Source organism: Trachurus trachurus, assembly GCF_905171665.1.
Source record: "Trachurus trachurus genome assembly, chromosome: 8".
In the NCBI taxonomy this organism is placed as follows: Eukaryota; Metazoa; Chordata; class Actinopteri; order Carangiformes; family Carangidae; genus Trachurus; species Trachurus trachurus.
The window spans coordinates 14,877,308-14,886,041 of record NC_139905.1 but is presented as its reverse complement, the minus strand read 5'-3'; positions in this window follow the sequence as shown (position 1 = coordinate 14,886,041).

Here is an 8,734-nt window from a genome sequence, read left to right as displayed (position 1 = left end):
ACAAACATGTCTGCAGCCAGAAACTGGAACCAGACTGCAACACCGTCAGCATCCTCCAATCACCCACCCTTCTTTAAACTTGCTGAGTCAAGAAGGTGCTGAGACCAAGCCACCAGTTCCTGATGTATGATCAATAGGGATTCAGTGATTCAGGGCCTTGCAGCACAGCAGGCTGCAGCCCCATGTGTGAAAGTGAGGCTTAGTTAAAAAGTAATTAAAAGCCTCATATGTCCATGTGTGAGAGGAAAGTCATAGCCTGGAAAAATGTTAAGACGACAAGCAAACTTTTCAACAATCAAAGTGAAACTACGCCCCTATTTTCAGTTATTTGTTGTGGTGCATTGATTATGAACGGATCTCTAAAGTGTCCCAGTCTCCACCTCAAAGCACTACTTCTTTTTTCTCTCTCCCCATCTCTCATTGCTTGCTGCCATAAATCCAGCTCAGCCATCATACCAATAACGTATCAGTTTATATGACATGTATATGCTTTTCGCATGGAGTGTCCAATTAAAAATGTCCTCTGCATGGCCTAAACCAGTGCTCCTGGTCACCATCGTGCTGTCTCCTAGCAGATGGCCTTTCTGTCATATTAATTTCACATCCCAACGGCCGATTGTGGTTCTGACATAAAAGTGATGAGCCGTATTTCAGTGTCGCAGCTGATAGGTCTCCCAAAGATATGGAGGTCCTTTTATGGATCTTCAAATATGCAGTTATCACTCTCTCTGCCCACCTGACAAGGCTGCAACGTCTGCCAAAGATAAAAGTTTAACAACGGCAGATCATCGCGACAATGCTGAAGTGGAAAAGCGAGGAAACAGCAGAGGACACAGGCGCTTCAATGAGCAACACGTGCTCTTAAATCCTCTGAGTACAGTGATGGTAGAAGATAATTATTCTACCATTAATGCACAAATGGCTTTTCTTGTTGGGTAGTTTAAATGTTGATTTCTACAAGAGAGAAAGCGTGAGAAAGAAGGAATGAAAAAACAGAGATCCATCTTTTATGATGGCACACACCAAGTCACTGCAGGCTCCACTCAAATCCAGCAGGTCAGCCATAGCAGTAGGTTGTCACATTTGATTAAACTACTAGATTTGCATTGAGAATTATTTACACAGAAGGTGTAGCAGTTAAGACTTGTCTGATTATTAATCCAAGGCGACAGTGCGTGTGAATGTATCTCTCTCTGTTGTTTTCCCTTTATTTCTTCTTTTTTACCAGAAATGTAATATCTTTGTAGTCATTGAAAAAAGATGGTGAAAGCTATATGTACGTTTCTCTGTGTATGTGCCCCTCTGAAAAAGATATTGCAAAACATATAAGTTAATATTATTGTTTGACCAGGGAAGCCTGTTCTGTGTCCTCAGGAGGACATGACACATGGCCTAAGCCAAAGGGCAGAATAATGTGTGGCAGAGTGAATGGCTGCACATGCTCATTAGTATCATTAATCACCAGGGACAGAGATGCCTAATGATAGAGGGACTAGGGACTTCACAGAGGAGAGGATATGACAGAGATGAAGGATTCCTGAAGAATATTAACATTTGGAAAGTGTGACTTGCTCCCAGATTCATACAAATGTGTCTGTTTTGGGTAACCGTAGCTGTGTGTAAGATGGCAGATTGCTCAAAACAAAAAGGATCACTGTAATTAAGCTGAATCGTCAGATAATTCTGATCTAATGTGATGTTCTCACTCAAATAGTGTGAGGGAGAAATCGGGGTGAGCCACTTCCCCTGTGGAAACAAAGGACCTCTGTGGAGATCAAATAGGTGTGTGATATACCTGATATAGTACATTTGACTTGCTTGGACGTCTGTTGCCCACCATAATGGGAGCAGCTGAGCCTTTGCACCAGATCTCGGGTGGAAAGTGACGGGCGTAGCTCAGCCGCTGCAGCCTGTTTGGTGGGAGCAAGAGGCCCTGAGCTTGGCCGTCCCTCTGCAGCAGCAGAGGCTCCGGGGATAGTCGTGCATGGCTAGGGCAGGCTGTTTGATCAGCACATATTTTTAATTGGCTCCAGGCACCCTGGAGTGTCAGCATTGCCACGGAGCAGACTCCTACTGCACCTTTCCTAATTAAAATCATTACAAATTCAAGGCGCATCATAAAGGATTAAATGAGACTTGTGTGTGTATGTGCGCCCATGTGAGTGTGTGCGTGTTTTATCTATCACTGTGCCTGTGCATGGGTGCGTTGTCTCCTTGATAGCTAACATGTATAGCTTAATTGTTTTCTCTCTGAATATAGTAAATGAGTGAGGGCTGGCTGGAATCCTGGTCCACTAATCAAATTACATGAAAGGGAATCTCTCAACATATTCACACTGTAATATTGCAGAGAAATGAGTCTCTATATGTCTCTTCCAAAAACTTATACTTTGAGGGGGTGTGTTGAACCTCTAGTTTTATGTCTTTTATTGAATATTCACATCTGTCCTGCTGTGTATGGCGGGTATAATGAGAGCAGTTTGTCTTATTCAAAATAATTGATGTCAGACAAACTGTGCAACTCCATAGAGGATTATTTTTGAAAGGCCTGGAAAACAAATGGTCTCAAGAAAACTTGTTTTTAACATGACTGGATGTTTTATTCATCACCTCCTTGATGGAAACAAAAATCTTTCCCTGTCTTAAATTAGACGTATGGATGATGGAAATATTAAAGCACAGACATTTTGCTCATATAGTGAGCTGTAGGGGGCTAGAGAAGGAGAGGTTTCAGTCCCCTAAACAAAGGAGGCAATCTCTTAAATATCTACCAATGCCACTTCGCCCTGAGGGAGCAAAGAAACAAGGCAGTGTTTCTTCGGTCTGATATTGGGAGCTGGAGTTCATGAGGGCAAATGCAAGTGGTGACTATATGGAGGGATTTTAAGAGCTGGCTCTGTTCGAAAACATGGCCCTAAAGCTTTAACACACACCCTGACACAAACATTAAAATCATATGACATATGACAGAGAAAATTACTACAATTTATAAAAGGTAATAACCAGGTCTGACCAAAGTTTGAGACTAATATCTCAGTCATGAGCCATTAAAGAAACGTCTACAGCTTTCAGGGACAATACATGAGTGTTGGACAAAAGCCTGTGAGCGCAAGCTAATAGTTATGGCGATCGAGATTGATAATGTCTCTTGTGGAAAACAGTGGGACTTCTATTCACATCAACGTCCAATAAAACTACAGCAACTAAGGGACAGTATTGTAAAGCATTGAATGGACATGCTATGGGCAGGCAGACACAACAATGCAACAATAGATGATTTATAGACATTGCAGTTTGCTGTCATTCTAGTGGTTGGAGATTGGATTTAACTAGTTGAGAACTGAACTACTGTGTTTTGTATTGCCAAAACTGAAATATGGGACATGGATGAATGTCAGGTTTATGTTCCTAATATCCAGTCCAAAGTTTTCAGGGAAAAATTAAATAAAATTTGGGAGTATTTTCGGGTTCTTCAGTGTTGCTCACAATCAACACAACGAGACTGGATACAGAAAAAAAAGAGTGGTCATTCAAAGTCATTGTAGAGACCCAACCTTCTCTGGAAAATCAGAAAAAAAAAGAAACCACATATTTTGGAGGCCTATATTTGTGGAACGTGATCGCTTGGTTCCTACTGACTCATGGACAACAGAGAGACGTGGCAGAGGAAAGAAAGTGAAAAATGGATTGGAAAGATGAGTGAGGGTGGGGTGTCTCTTCAACCATCGCTGCTTCCTGTCCGGAAAAGTCCATTCATCATTTTCACGTCTTCGTGTCATGGCTTACTTTGGCAATTGCCAGAAGTGTGGCAATGATGACACAGAGGATTGATGAGGTGCAGGCGGGGGTGGCTAGCAGGGGTTTAGGGTGGAGATGGTCAAACCAGATGTGGTGTGAGGTGGGGCTGGGATGGACCATGAGGGGGACCTGATGAAGGTCATGATGTTACCCACTGCCCCCATTAACCATATCCATTTACAGGCACGCATGAATGTAGGCCACGCAGAGACTGCTGGACTATATTGTGATGCACATTCACAACAGTTTTCCGCATACCACAAGCCACCAGTGTGCAGGGAGACGTTTCGTGATGTGGACACCAGCTTTCCAGAATTCATGAAACTGCAGCTATAATCACTAAAACAACATAGCCTAGTTACTGTGTAAGAAAACAAAAATGAGTGGCCCTTTAGTTGATCTTAGCCTGTCTGTTATATCTCTTCTTTTCTTTTTTTTTACCCTGACTGTAGTAATCAAGCCTGGCAATTTTATAGTTTACAGACTTGTGCGAATAAGGTTGCTAACCAGCTGCTGACTTTATCTTAATTCAAAGTATAGATATGGGAACATCATAATTTAGGCAACAAGTGAAAACAGGCTTTGTAAATTAAACACAATATTGGGGTAGGCCTATTCCATAAATTAACAAAAAAACAAGTTTGAGCAACTATAAGCATTTAAAACACCGCTAGCTGCTCAATACAACTTTGCGTGCTATAAGTAGCCTTTTAGCAAAATTGTCACCACTGTATATAGTCTACAGGTCAGTCTTAAAATCATTTTATTATATTTTATAAGACTGAGGATTTCTTTTCACATAGGCCTACACACTAAATTATTTGGCCCCTTTTAAACTCTTTTAGTCTGTTTCTTCAAACTCTCAAGTGGTCACTGTCATATTGGCTGACAAACTCTTCTAATTGCCCTTCACACTATATTCCACACCTGTAGCATGTAAAATGTTAATTAAGGATTCACTTCAGTGTTTTGTCTAACCCCTTGTGAATTTTCTGTGAGACTTACATTTGGTAGTCTGAATGGATTTATATTTTATGCAACATTAATCTAGCAAAGAGTATATGTCAGCCTATACCTCGAAGACACATACTAAATCTAAAATTTAAAGCGTAATTCATCTCCTCCCTGTTGTAGATGAATGCTTTCAGGTCCACATCAGCAGACACAGTGATGATACATGACTGGGTATTGCTGGACTCCCCCTTGTGGTAACACAACACACAACTGTAGCTACAGGGTGACAGCCTGCCAGACAAGGAATACAGCGAAAATGTGAAGGGGTAACTGAACTCAGACTGAATTAAATTAGTGCCAAGAAAAATATCAAAAGGTGTTCTCTCTTCCTTCCCTCCCTCTCTTTTCACTGCGCTGCGTAGTGTATCCCCTGCTGGCACTGGGCGTACTCCGAAGAGTGTGGTTCTCCCAACTCGGTAGCTGATCAGAACCAGGTGGGTAGGCCTCCATGTGCTTTCTATTTGTGCAGGATGTAAATGGATTCAATTAGATCCAAATGCACAACCTGTCAGCCAGGGGGAAGTGGCAGACTTTCAAAGGCCATTAGGACAGGATTTGGAATAAAAACTTCACTGGCCGGGATTGTGCCATTAAATTGGTTGATGTGAAACTATTGAAGTGATTTGAGCTTGCATGCTGACTGTGCGCTATTCATGTGGGTGCAAGATCTGTCACACATACACACACAGACCCTCCGAAATTATCATTAGCACCCCCCGACTCCCCTCTTTCTTTTTCCATCTCTTTCTCCGTTGCTCATACACACACATTCACACACAAAATGCAAACATACAAATGGCATACATAAAGCTATCGTTAGACATATTGCCAGTGGCCTCAGAAACTTGCCTGCATTACAAACAGGAGCTCTTACAGCTTTAAAGTGAAATAGCTCCATCAGTCATGGCTGTTAAGAAGCCCAGCCATAAAAATTAAAGACTTCCAGCAAACTGACCAACTGCAACACGTCTCCTTTGTTTTTTTTGGCTGGGATAATATGATGTCTACAGTTAACTTTCAGTTTCACTCACATGGCCTCTGTAAACATGCAAAATATTATAAATTGTAAGCCCGTTGAAGCAGAAAAAGCACAGCAAAGGACTCATTGACAGATCCTCCAAGAGGCAATGCTTTCTCACACTTTTAGGGGCGGCTTTACGCAGATGTTACAACATCACGCCGAGCAGACGTGTTAACTACGAACCAGTTTCACTCGTCATGAATTGTTGCGGGGGAGGGGTCGTTGTGTTGAAAACAAAGGACTTGTCACACAGATGTTGGAGATGGATAGAAGAGAGGCTTCAGCTGACCTCCTATGATTTTAATGCAGAGAGCCTTTACTTTACAGGCCTGATATAGATGTGAATCAATGGGACATTTCTCAGCCATTATTATCAATCACCATTGCTTAAGACACCCTAATGAGCTCATTAGATAAGATGAACAGCAGATTGATTGCAAAATGGGGCAAGTAAAAAGTAAGATGTAGAGAAGTAGAAGGTGATGGAGGAGAAAGGAAATAGGTCTCATGGATCTCCAGAAAGAAGAATGGGAGAGTGAAATTAAATGAGTAAGAGACAGGCAGTGTGTCTTGAGCTGCATTTTTACTCTTTCAAAGTTAAAAAAAAAAATTGAAATTCTTTGCGTCCTTTCTGTCTGTTTTGCCACCTGCACTGACCATACTAAGATCTCACAGGGATATACGTATATGCTGGACTGAAATGTCATCAAACAAAAGGACCACATATCTTTGCGGCTATAGAAATTTTGGTGTGTGTCAGCCTCCACCCCACACACACACACACACACAGCTGCTGAGCTTAGCCGTCTGTGACCCAACAGAAGAAAGCAGTTCAAGGCGATTCACCAGCTGCCCTGGATATAACATGTGGACATAAGAAGGAAGAAAAGAAGATGAGCAGAGAAGTAAGAGGAAGAGAGAGCAAGAGAGAATAAAGAGGAGGTAAAACAACAGAGGGAGGGAGCCAATGAAAGTCAGTGAATTCACAGAAGCAAGAACACAAAGAAGGAGGGGAAACGATGTGTATGAGAGTGTAAACGATGTGATTTGGGCAGACATTTGTTCCCCTCGGGCGAGCACGATAGGGCATTCTGTCTGTATCAGGGGAAACGTAGGAGTACCCCGCTGGTGCTAGGTTTTTTTTCTACTGTGGTACTACAGAGGATCGAAAAGTGAAAATATGTAAGAGAAGGTCAGTATTAAAGCAGCAGCAACCCTCTCTGTTTCCACGCAGGACGGAACAGATGTGCTCATGACTCCAGCTGTTGCCAGATGTGGATATAGGACCATCTGCATGAGCTGTTACAGTACGTGTGTGTATGTGTGACTGTCTTGGAAAAAAAACAGGGAGAAGACTGCAGTTTACAATCAAATGACAGCACTATTTTTGATGATTTGAGTCTGACACCCCCCTCCCCCTCTTTGATTACTCTCTGTCAGGAGGATTATTGGAGCTCCTGATAGCCTCAAGGTGCAAGTTGCCTGTTTCATGCGAGGAAAAACAGCTCCATCTTTGATTACTGGAACGTATTTTGGAGTGTGTACATAGTCTTCCAGCATTTTGTCACATTGCTGCATTTAAAAAAGTAGATCATAAAATGCTGTTGCACAAACACACTTTGATCTTGTGTGTGGTCAATTACATCCTGATGACTGCCTCTATTCATCTGCACATCCACGCTGACACACAGACAGCATTCATACAAGGTGAATTCAGAAGGCTGACAATATACCTTTCTATTTTAATGCAGCGGTACATAGGCCCACACCAATCATCAACAACATTGAAAAAAAGGTAACTGGATTTAATGCTCTGGCTCATCTTTGTCAAGCCATGAAACCATGGAAGATAACTGAAACTGCAGAATACGTTTTGAATCACACTACTAATGCTCCAGAATGACCTCTTTCAAAACATGCCATACACCAATATAATAATACACACCACTCAAAAATATCTAAGAACTAACAAAATGTGATGGTGACTGAAAAGCCAAAAGATCGAAGGGATAAAAAGAGGAAAGTCATTTTTTTTGTGTGATGATATAATATAAAACCTAATGAGACATATGACCCCAGGAGATGGCAGATTAAAATGTGCAAGGGCGATTTCCACCAATAAAGGTGCAGACGGCGGCTGCTCCACCGCTGTGCTGTGCTCCACCAGGCAAAGAGAATGGTCTGAATAGATTTTAGCAACCTTCATAAAGCCAGGACTAAAGCCACTTCACAAAAGGGAATAGAAACCAAGCCAATCAATTAATGCCCCCCAACAATGTGGAGCACAGACAGGGAGAAATGCTTTCAGATCTGGTATACGTCTAAAAACTTGCTGGGTTCCAGCGTTCAGTGGCATTGAACAGGAGAGTCAGGGTCTACTCTCTGCATGTTCATGGCTGCTTTCTTTGTGTGTGTGTGTGTGTGTGTGTTCCAATCTATTTGTGTGTTGGCGTGTGCACGTGTGTGCGCGCGCTGAAAAGCTCACTATTGAATGACTACATTCAACAGAGCACCGTGCTCTTTAAATGCCAATGAAAATAAAGAAAGGGAAATTGTAGGCACTCTGAAGCAACAGGGAAAAAACCAACAGAGCGAGACAGAGAAAGCAAAACCTTGTAGCGCCAAGAGAGACTTCATAAGGTTTAGCAGCCCTCCACTCAAATATATGGCAGCTATAAATCCTCCACTTAATGTCCTTTGGGTTCCACGTTTTATGGATAGTGACAATGACAGCGAGTGACTTCTTTTTTAAAAAAAAAATCTATCTATATAAAAAATGTTAATCAACATAGCAAATTTCAACAAGACTGCCTGGACAAACTCCAAGGTTTACTCTTTAAAAAACTCCCATTCCAGTAATGAAAGTTGACATAACGCTCTGTTGCACTATACAAGACAGTC